This window comes from Sphaerodactylus townsendi, linkage group LG03, assembly GCF_021028975.2.
Source record: "Sphaerodactylus townsendi isolate TG3544 linkage group LG03, MPM_Stown_v2.3, whole genome shotgun sequence".
NCBI classification, from domain to species: Eukaryota; Metazoa; Chordata; class Lepidosauria; order Squamata; family Sphaerodactylidae; genus Sphaerodactylus; species Sphaerodactylus townsendi.
Genome location: NC_059427.1, coordinates 7,287,769 through 7,307,685, shown reverse-complemented (window position 1 = coordinate 7,307,685; position 19,917 = coordinate 7,287,769). Strand labels below are relative to the sequence as shown.

Genomic DNA, 19,917 nt, shown 5'->3' with positions numbered 1-19,917 from the left:
ATGAAACCCCCTTACCTGTTCAGCCTGCCTCTTCTCCTCTGCCTGACTCATAAGGGAAGCTCTTCAGCCAGGACCACTGCCTGGGAACTGGTCTCCTGGCCTCCATCCTCTGTTACCCAGCACTGCATTTCCTGGGCAAGAGGGTGAGGGAACTGCCCAGAATCCAACAGGTCCAGCATCTACTAGCTTCAGGGTGCCTCTCTTGGCTTCAGCCAGTGCTTTTGCAAGAGTCCATGGAGCTGGTTGCAAATCCCTCGGGGGGAGCCCATCAGTGCCATTATAGCACATAACTGCTGGAAGCATCGCCCATGTACATTTGAGCTCACAGTACCTTTTGATCCAGGTTGTCTGGCACAGTCTCTTCCCAGAATTCTACACCACCTCGTTTGGCTGGGCCAGGGGCCCCTTTCTTGATCTCTTGCCAATTCCCACGCCCCTCCTGGGTCCTCCACTTCCATCTCCTTCCCTTCTCTTGGGAAATTTCACCGTGGAAAGATACCCTTTCTCAGATGGCTAGGAAGGGGAGAGGAAAAATATTTCAAAAGAGCAGCAAGTCCCCCAAAGAGAAGGAGGCTACACTGGATCGTAGAAGACACCTAGATGTGTTGCCTCTCCTTGGTGGATCAGGAGCATCTGTGCTGTACTTTGCAGGTCAGGGATTAATGTCATTTGTATTTATACACATTTTTCAAGCTTCTCACGCCTGTTTGTGGCCGTCCTTTTAGGGGAAAAACCCTGCCTCCCTCAGGCTGCTTAAAGATCAGTTGTAGGTGTTGTTATGAGGCTTTGGCCTCTGATGTTTTGCGGACCTGTCTGGCTAGGGGCAGGTAGTGGGAACCTTTAACACTCAAAAGAAGCCATTTGGACCCGCCCACAGGAAAAGAAAACACTTGGAGACATAAAATAATTTTTAATGGCGTTTAAATAAAGATAACACTGATATATATAGGGGGGTTTTTTTACCTTTTACTCGGCCATTCTGAGAAGCATGGATCGCCGCCTCTGCTGCCTGCAGGGCGGCAAACCCACGATGAAGCCGGGTGGTTCGACGACCGGCCGCTGGAATCCACCCGCCCAACTCAGGCGAAGGGCAAGAGGGGAAAGTTTCATGGTGCTGCCCAGCCAACGGTGCCAGGTAGTTGATGCCGCCATGCTGCTCGCAGAGGCGGAAGGTATGATGGGGCCGGGCGTTCGCCTGTGTCAGCTCGTGGAGCCACAGTGCAGAGCAGATACGCGCATATGCCTTCGAGCCGCAGGTTCCCTACCCCTGGGCTAGGGGGTAAATCTCAAGGTTCACTGGAGCCCAGGACAAAATGACTGCGAACGGGTTTCCATCGTGGATTTCTTCTCTACCGTCCAAGGGATCTGTGCAAGCAGCCAGCAGAGGAGAAGGGGGCAGAAGGGCTGTTGGGAATGGGATGAAGAGGAGTCGGGCAGGAGGAGGCAGTGAATCCCCAGGCAAACATGAACATGAGAAGCACAACCCAAAATGCATATTGTGTCGGGCAGCCAATCAGCGTGAATGATTCCTCCCATGTGATTAATGCCAGGTGCTCTGTACGGCTTCCATGGCTGAGGATTTACTGGGGCCGCCAAGGCAGCTAAAGATTTTAAGATTTCAATCCTGCCCCCACCCTCAAAGACGCAAACCATAGCCAAATCTTGTGAGTAAACCTTCCCGGGATCCGGCTGTTGTAGATTCTCCTTTCGCTGATATGAAACCCTTCCGCCCCAATTTTGCAACAACCGCCCCCCTCGCAAAAGAGCCTTTCCTTTCCTCTTTCCTGCCCCACTGCTTATTCGGCCTCTCTAGCAAACAGTTCTCTGCGTTTAACCCTTTCAGTGCTGCAGACTATATCCCAGTTTGGAGAGATCCTTTTGGAGCTCTCTGCAATGTTCTTGTCTGAACCGCCCTAAATAATGATCCCAGGAGGATTCCGATTAGACCCGCTTCTGATTGTGTAACCCCCATGCCCAGAATGGGTTGAACCAGTAAGGGGGTGGAGACTCGGAGCAGCAGAGAGGCTGAAAGAGCTCTTTTGCAGAAGAACAAGGCTTCCAGACTCAGACCTTGGTTCTATAAGCCCTTAACACCTTGTTAAGGGTTTCTTTTGTGGTTGTCATGGGTGAGAGTTCTCCTGGAAACCTTCATCATGTTGCATCCTGTTCACCAAGCCCTTGGAGTCTTCAGGAGCCAATCCACTTGCAAAGAAGAATTGGACTTGGCAGTATCAGTAGACTGTAACTAGAAGGACTTGAAAATGCAAACTTAACAGGACCTTGAATTGTAATGTTAAATGTTGATGTTAAATGTTAATTGTAAAGAGAAGTAAACTGTTTTGTTTAAATTTGGCTCTTTGCAACTCCTTCCAAGTATTGCCCCACAGAACCCACAGAAAGCGGTTACAATTGCACAAAGTGATCTGGCTTTAGTCGACCTTAATTTGCTCCTTTGTCATTCTCAGAGCTGACTGAACAAAATGAGATACTCCGGGAGCGCAACTCTGTGCAGAGTTACTCCAGAGTAGCCCTAAAGAGCTGCCAACAGCGTGTTGCTGATGGCAGCCTGGCGGAACTCCACACCCACCCTCCAGGTCTGGGTGCCATAGAAACAGCAGGAGGCATTTTTATCAGCAGCACTGAAACGGTTAATCATACGGAGCTGTTTGCAAGAGAGGCGGGGTGGGGGAAGCGGCGGCGGAAAACAGGACAGGCTCTTTTCCGGGAGGGGTGGGGCGGCTTTGCTACTGAATTGGGACAGAGGACCGGAGGGCTTCAAATATGCAGAGGAAGAAACAGTCGTTTAGCTGAATCCAAGCTCTACTCACAAGTAAGTCAGTGGGGCGATGCACTTTTAAGTACAGGTAGAGAGAAATGTGGCAAACGTGATTTTTTTTAATGTTTTCAAGTACACATTAGTTTCTTCGGTGATCTTTGTACAGGCAGAGAGGTGGGATCTGAATATTGCAAATAAAAATGAATGAAAATAAATTCTCAGCCAAGGAAGCTCTAAAGGGAGGCTGCTACAAAGGAATCTGGAATGAATCACATGGAAGAGGAATTATTCTGGAAACCGACTGACTGCCCTTTGCCAAAAATGCATTTTTTTGGGTGGTGCTCCTCCCATCTGCAGCTTCCCTGGGGGTTCAAGTGCCTCCCCTCCTAACTTCCTCCTTCAGTGCATCCCAGCAGCCCCACTGCCCCTCCCTCTGCTGGCTGCTTGCACAGATCTCTTCCCTGATCCCAGACTAATATGATCTCTTTTTTTGATAGAGTGACGCGCTTTATAGATGAGAGGAATGTTGTGGACCCAAGCATACCTTGATTTTTAGTAAGAGAAGCCTTTTATCAAGGTGCCCTGCATAATATTCTTCTTCAAGCTAGCTGGTAGAAAATGTGGAACTGTGACAGTGCTACTATAAGATGGATTTCTAACTGGTTGACTGACTTGAACTCAAAAAAGGGTGCTCATCATCTACCGCTCACCTTCTCATCTTTGGAGAGAAGTGACTAGTGGGGTGCGCCACAGGGTTCTGTCCTGGGCCCGAGTCGCTACTCAGTCATTTCTATCAACAATCCTGGATGATACAGTCAGAGCCTGGAATCAGAATCCAAATTCTGCAGATGACAAATACCTCAGTCAGGAGAGGCAGCTTATAAATTCCAGAGGACAGTCGTAGAATTCAAAATGAAAGGGCCAAAAGAAACAAAATGCCGATTTCTGGGCTGCTGTGAAAGCTGTGGTCTGGTAGATCTTGTAATTCACTTCTCTCAGATACACATCTCTGAAGATGCTGCAGCCACAGATGGCAGGGCAGGTGAAACAATAGGGAACAAGATTCCTACCAGACCACGCCGCCACACAGCCCGAAAGCCCACAGCAACCAGTTGTGGAGTCCGCTGTGGAAACCTTCAACAACAATACATAAAAGAATGTATGAATTTTCAACAGAGATAAATTTAAGATACCACCTGTAGCAGATGATAAAGATAGGAGGAAATGCACACACATTACATGATGTGGACATCTAGCTTGAGCAAAATGCATGCAAAAAAGGATCTGAGAGCCTTTAATAGGACTGGGACCGAACATGAATCAGTTAGTGTGAGTGTGGCAGCCAAGAAAACCAATGCAATTCCCGGCTGTATGGCAATAGGAAGTATGATGTGTCTGAATCGAGGGATGTAATTGTACCTCTCTATTCTTGCCTTGATTAGACTCCTCACCTGGAATATTGATGTTGTACAGCCTTTAAGCACTGCAAGAGAAAAGGAATATTGACAAGCTGGAACAGGTCCAGAAGAGGAGCAAACCAAAATGATAAAAGGTCTGGAATCCATGCCCCATGAGGAGAGACTTAGGGAGCTAGATTGGTATGTTTGGTGAAGAGAAGGTTAAAGTAAGCGACATGATAGCTACATGTTTAGATATTTGAAGGGATAATGTCATGTTGGTGAGGGTGCAAGCTTGTTTTCTGCTGCTCCAGAGCCTAGGACTAGGAGTAATGAGTTCAAGGTGAAGAGAAAAGAGAGTCTGACCTAAACATCAGGAAAAACTTCCTGACAGACAGGGCTGTTCGGACAGAATTTATTACCTAGGAGTGTGGGGGAGTCTCCTTCTTTGGAGGTTTTTAAATGGACTGGATGGCTATCTGTCAGGAGTGCTTTAATTATATGTTCCTGCATTGCAGGGGTTGGACTTGATAGTCCTTGCGGTCTCTTCCAACTCTATGATTCTATGATTGAGGATATGTCTGTGATGCTTAATACTGTCTCTGGCTTATATATATATTTATAAATATATATATATGCAGTAGCTCAAGGTCACCCAGCAGGGTTATCAAAGAGTAGGGAAAACAAACCCAGTTGACTAGACAAGTGTCCGCCATTCATGTGGAGGAGTGGAGAATCAGAGTCCACTGCTCTTAACCCCTACACCATGCTGGCTCACTTCCCAAGGACTTACAGTCAGATGGTGGGTTACAGTCAGAAACAGCCTTGGGATTAGAAATGCCAGGCAGGTGTCTGGCACCACTGTGAGCTAAGTGGTGGTTTGTGGGGTGGCTGTGCTGCTTGTCTGGGTGAAAATATGAAGGCAGACTCTCTGGAAACCCATTAGTATTACCCTAGATTTTCCAGAGCATTAACCAATAACATCTGGGATTTGGTCTTGATGTAACAATAACCTGTTGTGCAACATCATTTCCTCTCGCTCTCCTGCCATTCTCAAGACAGGAGAGGCATCTGGTTGGACGCTGTGTTAACAAACTGCTGGGCTTTATGGGCTTTTGGTCTGATTCAGCATGACTTTTCTTCTGTTCTTAGGTTCTTCCAATTTTCTCTGCCTTGCAGGCAGTGGGGAGATGTTGCCGAGCCATCCATTTGGCAAAGGAATGGAAACAGCTGCTGTGCTTCCAATCCAGGTAGGGGAGATGAGCGGTGTACAACCTAGGTCTCCCTTTCTTCTGTCCAAGTGAGAAAGGCTCCCATCGTTCATCCCTTTACTCCACACGCAAGCTCTATATCACTGCATCCTCCCCAGAATGTCCCTTCCGAGGTGCAACGTCTCTGCCTGGTACGAGCTCTGAAGAGGGAATCTGCTTTTTCTTTCAGTGTCCATTTTCCTTTGAGGAGGTCGCGTGCAGCATTTCACTGCAGGGCAGAGTGGGCTCTCCCTTGGATCCACACCCCAAAGAATGCTCTACAAAGGGAAGTCATGCTGGAAACTATGGGAGTGGTCTTTCTATGGTTGAAAGTATCTTTCACAGATGCCACAGTTAATCTTGATCAGGAATACGCATTGTTTTAGTCTGCTCCAATTTGTTCCATTCTGCTGAGACCCTCGAGGTGATGGGATGGCAGCAAAAGCTATATTCAGCATGGCCAGGTAGAGCAACCCAAACTGCCCAGCTGGCCCAGGAGCAATTGAGGCCAGTGTTGTGTCCATCAGCTTAGCCAGAGAGGCTGCCCTGGCCTGAGGCCAACACACAGCTGGGAGACCCTCAGAGACTCTGGAAGGAGACATGTTTGAACTTCTCAGTTGCCAACCTTTACAACACACCCTTTGTCGCACCTCAGACTGTTCAATAACAAGACTCTGGTTTCAGTTGATTTCTCTATTATGAAACAGTATCAGTAAATGAGCAGTTAGACTTCTATTGCCAGAACAAAGCATAGCCAATATTGTAAACACCATTATACCCCCACATCCACCCCACGCCCCGTCACCCCACCCCGCTGACCAGTTCCCAAGGGAATGGCAGATGTACCCTCCAGTCCCACGATTGGCTGTAAGGAGACACTGTCTTCCCCACTCACCATCAAAACAACCACTACATTCCACACTACTGAGAGAGCAGCAACAACAGATGGCTAACAAGCTGGGATAACTGGTCTGAGAAAAGAAAGCAGTTTAACTGAAACGCGAGAGGGTCTGAACAGAAGCAGGTTCCTAGGTCCCTGACACAGGAGGGTGAAACATGGCAGGATCAAACAGCAGCTGATCATGACACACTCTATAAATCCACCCCATGCATATTGTTTGGGATTGTGTGCTTGGATCTTGACCATGTTTCTGTCATTCTAGAAGAATTTTTCTTCTTTCTTTTTCTTTCCTTCCTGATATAAGAATCTCTCTGCTAAAGAGGCCAGGAATGTCAGTGGAGACAGACAAAAGCCTAGAATCCAAAAAAAAGGGTGGAGAGTTTCTCAACAGGATCGCAAAACATAATTCCCTTCTCAAATATTTATTTGGATGCAGCTGTCTCCACAGCACAAGAATCTACACTGTACAGCTGAAGTTAAGCTGAGCAATTGTTGCGGGTTGTTCGCCTGTTGTGGCAGCAGTCATTTTGTTGCTATGTTTACCAAACCATGTCAGAATTCCAGGAAAGGTGTGGGAGGAATAAGACTGAAGACCCATCAACCCTTCCCAGGCAGAACTGCCCTCTGAAACTTCATCTGCCCCTAACTTTGGCACCTTTCAAGAATAGGAAATGATGGGGACACACTATTATTATTATTATTATTATTATTATTATTATTATTATTATTATTATTATTATTATTATTATTATTATTATTATTATTATTATTATTATTATTATATTTATTTATTTATTTAATTAATTTGTATACCGCCCCGATCCCAGAGAATTCGGCGGCTGAACAACATTCACTACAACATCAACAGGAAGCTGATTCGTACCAAACATAGAACACATAGGAAATCCATCCCATAAAAAAATAGCTTAAAACTCATAAAACAGCAAAACCATAATACATAATAAAAGGCCGACCCCCCAATTCTAGTAAAACCTTACTCCCCATGGGAAGGATGGCAGGACCCCCCATGACGGGGATCTTCTGATGTAACTGCCCTTAGGGCAGGGCAGCAGGGGCACCATGTCAGCAGCTATGGACACTCCAAAGCGTCTCGGGTGGAACAACACAGTCTTACAGGTCTGGCGGAATTCTCACCAGAGTCCCGGCAGGGCCCGACAGCTGGAGGAAGGGTGTTCCACCACCAGGTCAGAACCTGGTGCCGAAAGGTCCTGGCCCAGCTGCGGAAGCTACAGTCAGATCATATGAGGGGCCGGGGCTTACCAGTAAGTTGGCCCCTGCAGAGCGCAGAGGCCGAAGCACATATGGGGTGATGCAGTCCCGGAAGGTACGCAGGGTCCCAGAGCAAAGCGCAAAGCCTTTAAAGAGTCAAAACCCACACCTTGAAGATGATTCGACTTTCAACCGAGCCAATGCAGCTGTAGCCGCGAACACAGGCGTGGATGTAGCTCTCTGAAGAAACTTCCTGTGAGCAGTATGCGGCTGCCGCATGTTGAGACCAGTTTTAACTTCCTCAATCAAAGCGCAAAAAAAAGGGAAGGCGGCATCACGCAGTTAGCAAGGTGGCCACTGCAGGTGATCATTGAAATATAGGAGTTCACTGGACAAGGTGCGCGATGCTGCCCAGAAAACCTATATTTTACTGCGATGCCTTCAGAACTAGCTTCTCATGACTTATCATCACAATTGTGATGGAAACTTTCATTGTGCTGCAGTCACAGGGCTAGTGTGTCATGATCAGTTCTAGTATTTAATCAAAAGGCCTGTAGACAGAAGCATTTTTTGCATGAAGGAGTGGGGGATTTCATTTGGTTTCATTTTTCCCCTTAAAAGAGTTCATTGAGAGCTTAGGAAAGGAACGATAGTCAGAATAAGGAATGGAGACTAGCCTGGTCAGGGGAAATGATGTGACCAGCAGTTCAAGTTGGAAGTGGAAGGGAGGAGAGAAGCCCCTTGTCGATGGAGAACAGAGATGTACACCCATCGATCAAGTGTGCCTGATTGTGACTTTTCTCCGTGCAATCTAATATTGATTGGAATTCTCTCTTTATTCCAGAAAGCAAAACATTAGCAGGACATAGTTGGGAAATTCCAGGAGTTCTCACTGAAGAGAGACAAGGAACAAAAATTTCAACTTCAAATCCACAGGTTCATGGATCAAGAGACCAGAAAGGCAGGAGAAAGGTCATAGAAAAGAAGACAAACAAAACCACCATTCCTTTCCAAGTATGGGATTTCCCAGGTGTAATTGATATGGCAGGAGGAAGCATACAAATGCGCTTGGACTGAGAGGATTAAATTTATCAGGATTGAAACCCAGAGCTTTATTCTAGCAGAAGATATGGAAAGAGACTGTTGGGGACTTCAGAGGTTCTCTACTCGGAAAGAGATAAGGAACAGAAGGCTGGCTTTTAACTTCAGGGTTCATGATGAACCAGAGAGGCAGGAGGAGGAAGTCATGCAGAACAGATCAGGATCCAAACCCAGCATTCCCATGCCAAGGATGGGATTTCCATAGAAATGATAATTCACATGGCTAAGGAAACATACAAAGGATATGACTACACATTGAATTTCTCTAGGATCACACTCAATATGATATTGATTTTGCGAAAGTTCCATAATTGCTTCCAATGTGGAAAAGAGCTTCCTTTGTGGAGAAAAGAACTCATTAGACTTTTCCAAAGAATCCATATTGCAGAGAAGCTGTATTGCTGCTCAGACTGTGGCAAGAAGATTCTCCAGAAGAGGAATTCAGACCTTGTTCAATCGACAAGAGTTCCCCACCGATTTAGGTGGGAAGACATTAATCTGTTTTAAAAGTGGGGAAAATACTCTGATAGGAAAGCACAGAAATGTGGAAAGAGACTCTCAATAGCCAGTGTTCATCTTCAACAAACAACTAAGAAGAACACAGACAAAGGGGAGAGAAATCTTTTTTGAAGAGTGCTCTAGTGTGGTGGAAAAAGAGATTTACTCAGGAAAGTGGCCTTCTTCAACTGCATCAAAAGAAGACCCACACAGGAGAAAAATCTTTTTTTAGGAATGTTCTAAGAGTGGTGGAGAAGAGATTCAGTCATCAGAGTGGCAGCCTTGTATAATCACCATCAAAAGGCACTCACACAGGGGAGAAACCTTTTGAGTGCTCAGATTGTGGGAAGAAGGGGGTGATTCACTCACCGTGGAAATCTTCAACTGCCATCAAAGAACCCACACACAGAGAGAAACCTTTTGAGTGCTCAGGAGTGTGGGAAGAGATCTGAAGTCAGAGAGGCAATCTTAAACTGCATCAGAAGAGAATCCACACAGACAGAAACCTTTTTTTTGAGTGCTCAAAGTGTGGAAAAAAGAGATTCAGTCAGGAGAGGCAATCTTAAACTGCATGAAAGAACCCACAATAGTGAGAGAAACCTTTGAGTGCTCAGAGTGTGACAAGAAATTCAGTAATGCAGTTAGAGCCACTTCAAAAGAAGCATTTAAGAACCCACACAGGAGAGAAACCTTTTTGAATGCCTCAAGGTGTGTGAAAGAGATTCAGTCAGATCGAAGCAATCTTAAGAATCTGCATCAAAGAACCCACACAAACGAGAACCTTTTGAGTGCTCAAAGTGTGGAAAGAGATTCAGTCAAGGAGAGGGCAATCTTAAACTGCATGAAAGAATAACCCACACAGGAGAGAAATATTTTGAGTGTTGAGAATGCGGAAAGAGAGATTCAGCCAAGGAGAAGCATCCTTCAACAACATCTAAGAGACTCTGTTCAGAGGTGAGTGGTTTTCAGATACCATCCTATTGAACCAGCTGGATCCTCCTCCTGGTAAGAGTGCCATAAGGCAAGCTTGACCAAGGACTGGCATCTTTAGAGAATTTATCCCTCACCCTTCTGGCTGGAAACTCCAAGCAGCATCACCAAAAGCTAAACCCTTTTCCCTGCTTCGAAAACCAGCATTTAGATATCAATTTGCTCTTGCATTTTTTTTTTTTGCAACCGACTTCTGCATTCTTCTTAGGAAGCAGCCAGTGTTAGGGGGACATTGCTTGCCTCCACCCTCACACTCACTAGCCTTCATGAATTTTTTTGCATCAGCAACCAGCTTCCTCTTTGATTGCCTGCACCCCTGCCCATGTGAGATTACTTCTATGGAGGGGAAATTCACAAAACTCTAACGCAAGCTTTTGAGGATCTCTATTTTTTTGTGATTCCTCACTCTTTTGACAACCATTGTGTACCTAAGTTGGAGTAATTGGATCCTCGCGTGTTTTCTTTATCGTATTACATTGAATTTATTTGAAATACCAATCAGTGTCCTACTAACCACATAAGTTAATTTATTATGTGCTTTGACTTAACTGTTTTGTTTAAAAGTAATTGTTGATTGTTTTAATATCATTTAGATCAGCTCACAAAAGCTCTCTGTCTGATAAAGTTAATCTTATTGTTTTTCCAGCAGCTTTCTATCCTCTCCCTTCCTCCTTAGTCTTCTTTCACTTCCCCTGCCAGTGTCACCTTTGAACAGCTTGTAGAGGTGGCTCATCCCTTCAAGTGACCCCAGCAATTGATTAGTGGTCCATTATGCTTAAGAGAAGTTAGGAAGGGATTCTGGAGTGCAGCCACTGGGAGGGAAAAGAAGACAGTGCCGCTTTGAGGTTGGAACAACTGGGTTCACAGGTGGTGCTGGCCCAGGAACATTGTCTTGGCTGGACCATGTTGTGTGATTTCATGAAGATGGAACTATTAAGTAAAGGAATGGGTTGCAACCCCACAGCTGTAGATAGGAATTATTTGGTGCTAGGAGGGTTCAGAGACCTGATCAAGAGGGCTTTAAACCGAGCTTGAGTTTCAGAGTGATGCCTTCCTAGAACAGATAGCAAAACTTCTCAAAAGCGTGAGAGAAGTCATAGTAATTGGGAGATTCTCAACTATCCTAATATTTGTTGGAAGTTAAGTTCTGCAAAACAATTGCCTTGCTATTGATGTAATCTCATTCATGGTCCACAAAGGGAAAGAAGGGGCAGAACTGCTCAACACTCTTGTTTGCCTCATCCTTTTCCCAAAAAGGGAAAACAATGCTCAACCAGAGGGAAATAGAACACATAATATACAGTAGGCGGATTCCAGGTAGTAGAGGAATACTCTGGCAACTTTTAAATGAATGTAAATCTCCAGGGCCTGAAGTGAACCCAGGGTATTACAAAGCACTGGCAGAAGTAATCTCAGAACCACTTGCTATAATGGGCTCTGAGAACACCTTGAAGAATGACAGGCAAAGTGTCAGCTGACTTGAAGTAGGGCTAATAATGTCCCCATCTTCAAGAAGGGGAAAAAAGAGGACTTAAAACAATTATTGCCCAGTCAACCTTAACATCACATAGACCAGGAAAGATTCTAGAGTAGATCGGCTGCCCAGACAGTCTGTGAGCACTGAGGAGAAATGGGATACTGTGATCACTTCTAAAAGTTAACATAGGTTTTCTCAAACTACAAGCAATTAGTGCTGTAGACTAATTTTTATCTCTTTTACATATACAATACCCACTCCATTTATTTTCACAATTAAGAACATAAGAACAGATAAGAACCTAGCCTGCTGGATCGTGACCAGAGTCCATCTAGTCCAGCATTCTGCTACTTTCGCAGTGGCTCTAACAAGGTGCCTTTGGGAGCCACATGCAGTGAGGTGAAAGCAATGGCCAGCTTCTGCTGCTGCTCCTGCTCCTCGAAAGCACTGTCTGGTCTAAGGCATTTGCAATCTTGAGATCAAGGAGGATCAAGATTGGTAGTCATAGATTGACTTCTCCTCTCCATAGCAATCTGTCCAAGCCCCTTTTAAAGCTATCCAGGTTAGTGGCCATCACCACCTCCTGTGGCAGCATATTCCAAACACCAATCACCGGAATTTCGCGTGAAGAAGTGTTTCCTTTTACAGTCCCCACTTCTTCCCGGCAGCATTTTCTTAAAATGTATGCTGCCCCTGGTTCTAGTGTATTGTGAGAAAGTAGAGAAAAAATTCTCACTCTGCCTCAACATTTCTAAATTCTACCCCATGCATAAATTTTATAGGTTTCTTCAATCATATCCCCCTCAGACGCCTTTCTCTCCAGAACTAAAGAGTCTGGCCAAACGCTGGCAGCCTCTCCTCATAAGGAAGGTGCTTGTCCAACCTCTTCCAATCATCCTCAAGGCCCTTCTCTTGCACTTTTTTTCTATATCTCTTAGGTCTCATATCCTTTTTGAGATATGGGCTTTTACTCAGAACTGAACACAGTACTCCAAGGTCGGCCGCATTCACTGCTTTTATATAAGGGCATGACAATCCTTGCAGTTTTATTATCAACTCCTTTCCTAATTATCCCCAGCATAGAGTTTGCCTTTTCACTGGCTGTTACATGCATTGAGTTGACATTCTTACGGAACTTCTATCAACTAAGACACCCAAATCCCTTTCCTGGTCTGTGACTGATAGCATCTCGACCCCTGTAGCGTGTATGTGAAGTTTGGATTTTTTGCCCCTATGTGCATCACTCTCTACATTTAGCTACGCACTGAACTGCATTTGCCATTTCTTAGCCCACTCACCTAATTCTATCAAAGGTCCACTTGGAGCTCTTTCAGCAATCCTTTGATGGTTCTTACCACCCTTCTACATAATTTGGTATCATCTGCAAACTTAGCCACCACACTACCCACCCCTACTTCCAGGTCATTTATGAATAAGTTAAAGAGCACTGGTCCCAAAACGATCCTTGGGGACACCACTCCCTACATCTCTCTCATTGTGAGAACTTCCCATTTATACTCCACCTCTTTGTTTCCTGTTCCTCAACCAGTTTTAATCCATAGGGAGAGGACTTCCCTCTTATTCCCTTCATTGCCTCAGTTTTCTCAACAGTCTCTGGTGAGGAACTTTGTCAAAAGCCTTTTGGAAACTAAGCAGACAATGTCCACTGGTTCCCCTTATCCACATGTCTGTTTACACCCTCAAAGAACTCTTGTGTAAGTTTCAAGACAGGACTTGCTCTACAAGAAGCCATGCTGCACTCTTCCTCAGCAGGTCTTGCTTTTCTACATGTTTAATAAATAATTGCTTATCTTTAATGATAGATTCTACTAATTTACCAGGAACAGATGTCGTAAACTGACTGCCTCTGTAATTTCCGGGTCCCCAGACCCCTTTCTTAAAGATTGGTGTGACATTGGCCATCTTCCAGTCTTCAGGGATGGAGCCTGATTTTCAGGGATAAAGTTGCATATTAATGTGGAGAACATCTGTGCAATTTCCCATGCTTGAGCTCTTTTAAGAAGAACTCTTTGGATGAATGCAATCTGGGCCAGGGATTTTGGTAGCATTTAGTTTATCAATGGCTGCCAGAACTTCTCTTCCGGTTGTCTACCACTATCTTCAAGCTAGTTCACCTGATCTCACTCCTCCATACAGCTTGGTTCCAGGTGCAGGAATTTTCCTCACCTCCTCTTGGAGTGAAGACAGATGCAAAAGAATTCATTCAGTCTCTCTGCAATCTCCCTGTCATCTTTTAGCACACCTTTTGTTCCTTCTATCAGTTCTAACGGGCTCTGTCAGCTTCCCTAGCTGGCTTCCTGCGCTTTTTTGATGTAGCTTTGAAGAACTGTTTGTTGCTAATTTTGATGTTCGCAGCCATGCTCCTCATAATCCTTTTGCCTCCCCTTACAGCTACTAACTTGGCTTCTCTTTGCCACCATTTGTGTTCTCTCTGGTATTCTTCTTCATCAGTTAAGTTGGACTTCCATTTCTAAAAAAAGACATCTTTTTTTTTCCTAATAATTAATTCCTCTAACCTCCCTTATTGTTAACCACCATGGTGGCTTTTGACTGGCGCTGCCTTTCCTAACCTAAGGAACACATTCCAGCTGAGCTTTTAAGACTGTGGTGTTTTTTAAATAACCTCCAAGCACCTTTGGACATTTTTTTGATGACTCTCTTGATTTTCCCTTTCAGCTTCCCCTGCGACTATCCTCCCTTTCATCTCTTTTGAGAAATTTCCCTTCTTGAAGGCAATGTAACTACATGGCTAGTAGTTGTCACTTGTTCGCAGATGCAGAGATACTGAATCTGACAGCATTTCAGTGGTCGCTGTTCCCTTAATAGGCTCAACAACACTGACTTCCCTCGCCACCAGGTCCTGGGTCCCACCATAGAATCACCAGATCTAGGATCACCTCTCTCCCCTGGCTGAGTCTTCCACAACCATCTGCTCTAAGCCACAGTCATTTAAGCATATCCAGGAATGTTCTCTCCTTACTATGAGGCCTCGAACATGCATTTTCCAGTTGTATGTGGGGATAGTTAAAAATCACTCATTACCAATGACATTATTTTTGCTTTGTTGGCCTCTCTCTAAATTTCTTTTTTTTCCATCTCACAGAATCCTCTTGTGCACTTTGGTCAGGGGATCGATAATATATTCCTACTGTTAAACTACATGCTTCCACCTCCTGGTATTGATATCCACAGTGCTTCTCTGTAGAGGAATCAGCTCCCTGCATTGTCTATTTTATGTGACATTATGCCTTTGATGTAGAGGGCCACACCCCACCCCCAATACCTTTCCTGTCCTATCCTTCCTGCCAAGAGCCTGGTAACCTGGGATAACAGCATCCCAATTGCGTTCCTCCCTATTCCACCATGTTCCCCTGTGATACCCAACTACATCAATGTCCTCCTTCAAAAAACTTCTGTACTCCTAGCTCCCATTTTAGAGTCGAGGTCAGCTTCTACTATTAGCATTAGAGATTAACTTGCGCTATACTCTGGTTCTGTCCCTAACCTGGGGATTTATGTGTTTTGCCCTTTCTAGCCTTTTGTAGACACTCATCACTTATCACATTGCTATGCCTCCTTGTATGTGGTTGGATTTTGTAAGCAAAACCTCCCTCTGTTCCCTGCATCCCCATGGACTCTGTATTCCGGAACCTGGAAAGTCACTTCCCAGTTCTTCTGTCGCTTTCCCTCAAGGATCAGCTTTTCTAAAAGCTGTTCTGCCACCTTTTTAACGCTGAGTTTCCAGCAGCTCTAAGAAGGTTCCTCTTTAAGCTGTTAAGATGAAGCCTCGGCCCTTTGGTATAATACAGGCCTGCCTTTATCCCAAAAGGCGTCTCCCCAGTTCCCTGGACAAAGCTGGGAAACCCTCCCCGGCCTACACCACCTCTCATCCACGATTGAGTCCCTGTATCTCTCTGTTTGCCTTAGCTCGCCTAAGCCTGCCATGGAACAGGTAGCATTTCAGAGAATGCTACACCTTGGGGTTCTGGATTTTGAACCTTTTTCCCAGGCAGCCTCAAATTTTAGCTTCTCCAGAACCTCCCCGGCTACATTTCCCAATGTCATTGGTACCTCAATGTAATCTAGCCACAACTGCTGACTCTTTGTAACCCCAGCAACTGTCTAACAGCCTATTCTAGATTTGCAGCTGCTGGATTATCTCAAGAATTCCTCGCATCCAGGCAGTAAGCCACCATGCGGGTTCCATCACTTGCCTGTCACAAACTCCAACTCTATATATTCCTAATGATCGAATCACCACTACAAGTGGCTTCCCACCTCCCCGGTGGGTAGGTCTCTGGAAGTGCGAGAGGATATTCTTGGACCACCAGCTAAGGAAAGGTCCCATCTAAGGGAGCATTCTTCACACCACTCCCTGGGTGACTGGCACCCTTCCCATCAAGCCTTACAGGACTCTCATTCTCCATGACTTCCATACTGAAGAGATAAAGTCACTCTTGGGTGTGTGGACCCTCGCTGCTAGGTCCCCGGAAAGCCCTCGCCTTCGTCACCCTCTCTGCCTCTCTTCAGCTTCTCCCAGGTTCTGCCTACCTTGGCTTCTCACAAGAGAACGCACACGCTCCTTGAGTGCCAGGAGCCTCATTTCAGGTGCCACAGGGCACACCCATGACTCTCTGCCCTAGTGGCAGATAGCTCATACATGTGACACCTTCAGTGCAAAACACTGGAAAGCCCCTCCCCCCTGCTGGCTTCCCTTGCCTTCATATCTAATTTTGTTTAGATATTCAAATATTGATTTTAACCTTTAGTGCCTCCTCTATAAGGTTTCTCATACCTTCTACTATCCTACCAAAATGATGTTCCCTATTTAGTAAAACACCTTTCTGGCTCCACTGCTGTTCTCTGAAAGTGCTCCTCTCTTTCTCTGCTGGTTCCAGAGAGACTAACTGACAAGATTTAAAATGTGAGATAGGGCCCTGCACCTTCAGCACTAACTGAAAAGATTTACAAATGTGAGAAGCTCCCACCCCTTTAGCAGCCTCCCACCAATCAGCAGTCTCCCTAGGACAAGGAGAGAAAAAGAGAACCCTCCTGTTTAAAAATACACTGTTTAAAAAGATGTGGCTTTGAGAAAAGCCCTCTGTAAAGAAAAATCACCAGGAGCTCCCCAGCTCCTTTCTGGTAATAACTTCGCCCTTTCTGCCCACTGTTGTCCCTCCACTGCCTTCTCTTCTCTGCTGGTTCCAGAGAGACTGAACTGACAAGATTTAAAAAATGTGAGGAAGCTCCCACCCTTCAAAGCACCTCAACTGAAAGATTTCTTACAAATGTGCAGAAGCTCCCACCCCCTTTAGCAGCCTCCACCAATCAGCAGCCCTTGGTAATGGACAAAAGTGGAGAAAAAGTTAGAAACCCCCTGCTTTGGGAAAATACACTGTTTAAAAAGATGTGGCTTTGAGAAAAGTCCTCAGTAAAAAAAAATCAGAGCTTCTCAGCCCTTCTTTCAGCTACACCCTCAGCCCTTTTCTGGCCCACTGCTGTTCTCCTTAGTGCTCCTCTCTCTGGGTTGGTTCCAGAGACTAACTGGACAAGATTTAAAAATGTGAGAAGCCCCAACTCTTCAGCAAGCACTAACTGAAAAAAAAAGATTTACAAATGTGAGAAGCTCCCCACCCCTTTAGCAGCCTCCACCAATCAGCAGCTCCCTTAGACAAGGAGAAAAAGAGAAACCCCTGTTTAACAATACATCTGTTTAAAAGATGTGGCTTTGGAGAAAAAGCTCCCTTCTGTACAGAAAAAAAAAAATCAGAGCTCTCTCAGCCCTTTTCTGGCACACTTCTCAGCCTCCTTTCTGGCCCACTGCTGTTCTCTTCAGTGCCTCTTCTCTGCTGGTTCTGGCAGGAGACTAACTGTCCACAAGATTTAGAAAATGAGAAGCTCCCCCACCTCCTTCCAGCACTAACTGAAAAGATTTACTGTATAAAATGTGAGAAGCTCCCACCCCTTTAGCAGCTTCCTACCCCAATCAGCAAGCCCTAGGACAAGGGAGAAAAAGAGAAACCCCTGTTTAAAATACACTGTTTAAAAAGATGTACTTGAGAAAAGCCCTCTGTACAGAAAATCAGAGCTTCTCAGCCCTTGGCACAGTTCTTCTCAGCTCTTCTTTCTGGCCCACTGCTGTCCTCCACGCCTCTCTTCTTAAACAATGGTAACAGGATTCTGCTAACAATGGTAACAGTCCTTTCTTCTCAAACTTCAATTCAGGTGTACAGTTTTAGTAAACATGCCTCAGCTTCTAGATTAATCTCACTTTCCACATTTAAAAGCGCAGTAATAGTTTTGATCTGGCACTACCATTTGTCTGGTTTTACATTCTGGTATCTCACAACAATGTATTTGGTTCTGAGCCATATTTTCGCCACCCTTGCCCCAAAAAGAGATCAGAGCAGGGCCGTTGGGATGAAGAGGAGCTTCTCAGACAGGGAGGAGTAGCAGTGAACTCCCTGTGGGCAAACACCATGCCGCTTTAAAATCGAGAAGCACACAACCCAAAAAAATGCATATTATGTTAAGCAGCCAATCAGCGCCGCGGAATGAATTCCTCCTTTACGTGATTCTCAATTCGCCAGGTGGCAATTTTGTAACGCTTCCATGGCTGAGGGATTTACCGGGGGGTCAGCCAAGGCAGCAAAGATTTTAAGACTTTCAATCCCGCCCTCACCTCAAAGATGCAAACAGCCAAATTCTCTTCTTCCAAGAGTTGTGTTTATCCCCCCACCTTAATTTTGTAGAGTAAACCTTCCCAGGATCCGGCTGTTGTAGATCTTCGGCTGATATGAAACCCTTTTCTGGGCCTCCGCCCCAATTTTGCAGACAAATCACCGCCGCTGAAAAGAGCCTACTTTCCCTCTCTTCCCCCCCCACTGCTTTATTCTGCCTTCTACAGGAGAGAAGTTGGGGATATAAATCCAAACTCTTCTTTCTTCTAGCAAACAGTTGGAAATTTCGTGTTTAGTGGCATCCTCTCCTCAGCGACGGGCCATTTGCAGGGCGTCTTCTGCAATCGGGCAGGAATTCTGCCGGGTGGAGGGTGGGGCCGTCAAGACGGGAGTACGCAAGCTGCCCCGGTGAGGTCGGGCGAAGAGAGGGCGGCTCAAGACGGAGTCGCCCGCTAAAAGCCGCCAGTTGGTTCTAAGGGCTGCTTCACGCCAGTTCCCGGGACCTCCAGGGTCGGAGATCAGCCAGGGAGGGATTCTTGTGGAGTGGACACAGCAGGGCTACCTAAGGCTTTAATGCAGGTGAGTGGGAGGGGATTTGAACAAGCGATTCTCGGCGGTGCCGCTTGCAAGCCGCTTGTTCACGCCTGAATAAAGCAGCTCAAAACCTCCCTCCAGTGAGGGAGGTTTTGAAGCCTCGGCATGCCACCTGATCCCGCCTTTTTCCTGGGGGGAAGGGGAGGGGGGAGCCAGGTCGCACTGCTGGGCGCTTTTCAGAGCCAAGCCAGTATGGACCCACGCCATTCCTTGGGACGCGCATTTTGCCATCCCCAGGGCACCGTAAATGGCCCATGCAGAAAGGGCCTATCTCTTTCAGTGCTGCAGACTGTATCCCTTTGGAGAGATCCTTTTGGAGCTCTTTGCAATGTTCTTGTCTGAACCACCCTAAATAATGACCCCAGGAGGATTCCGATTAGACCTGCTTCTGATTGCACAAAGTGAGCTGGCTTTATTTTATTTTATTTTTTGCACACTTTATCAATTTATTTATCAATTTCCAAATAAACAACATACACTTTACATATAGAATACAAAATAAGTTGTTAAGGAAGGAAAAACGTAGGGAGGGGGTATAAACAAGGTGTCAGGATAGGAGAAAAGAAAAAATTGAAAAATAGAAAAATGTATATACAATAATATCAATAATAATACATAAAGGACTTCCTGCTAGTGTCGTAAACAAATATTCAGTGATCTAGTTCATGAAATGCATCTATATCATCATAACATATCAAGTAAAAAACATATATCTATTATTCTTATTTTCCTTATTTGAATTTCATAGCATAGATTTGCTACTTGTTCATTGTAAATTCCGGTGTAGATTAAAAAAACAACACCTCCATGTGAAGATGCCAGCCACAGATGCAGGGCAAAACAATAGGAACAAGATCTACCAGACCACGGCCACACAGCCCGGAAAGCCCACAACAACCACATAAAATGAATTTCAACAGAGATCAACGTGAAAGACCAATAACAGGAAAAAAAAAAATGAAATGCACACATGCAGGATGGGTGACACCTGGCTTGACAACA

At 45.4% G+C, this 19,917-nt stretch overlaps 3 protein-coding genes across 12 annotated transcripts in view; 1 reads left to right on the top strand and 2 right to left on the bottom strand.

Annotated features, from left to right (window-relative positions):
• The window catches only part of LOC125428575 (zinc finger protein 431-like), a 30,131-nt gene extending 29,131 nt beyond the window's left edge, over positions 1 to 1,000 (bottom strand). Inside the window, exon 1 of the mRNA XM_048488925.1 lies at positions 964 to 1,000. The gene's annotated coding sequence lies outside the window, so the exon portion shown is untranslated. The remainder of the gene's footprint in view (positions 1 to 963) is intronic.
• The window catches only part of LOC125428526 (zinc finger protein 420-like), an 815,993-nt gene that overhangs the window by 177,990 nt on the left and 618,086 nt on the right, over positions 1 to 19,917 (bottom strand). The gene's annotated exons all lie outside the window — the stretch shown is intronic.
• Positions 1,552 to 19,917, top strand: part of LOC125428708 (zinc finger protein OZF-like) — a 31,002-nt gene continuing 12,636 nt past the window's right edge. The window contains exon 1 of one of the 2 annotated variants that reach the window (XM_048489272.1): positions 1,552 to 1,664. The gene's annotated coding sequence lies outside the window, so the exon portion shown is untranslated. Of the gene's footprint in view, positions 1,665 to 2,732; positions 2,831 to 19,917 lie in introns of those variants that run through there. The other variant, XM_048489269.1, reaches the window with a different exon arrangement.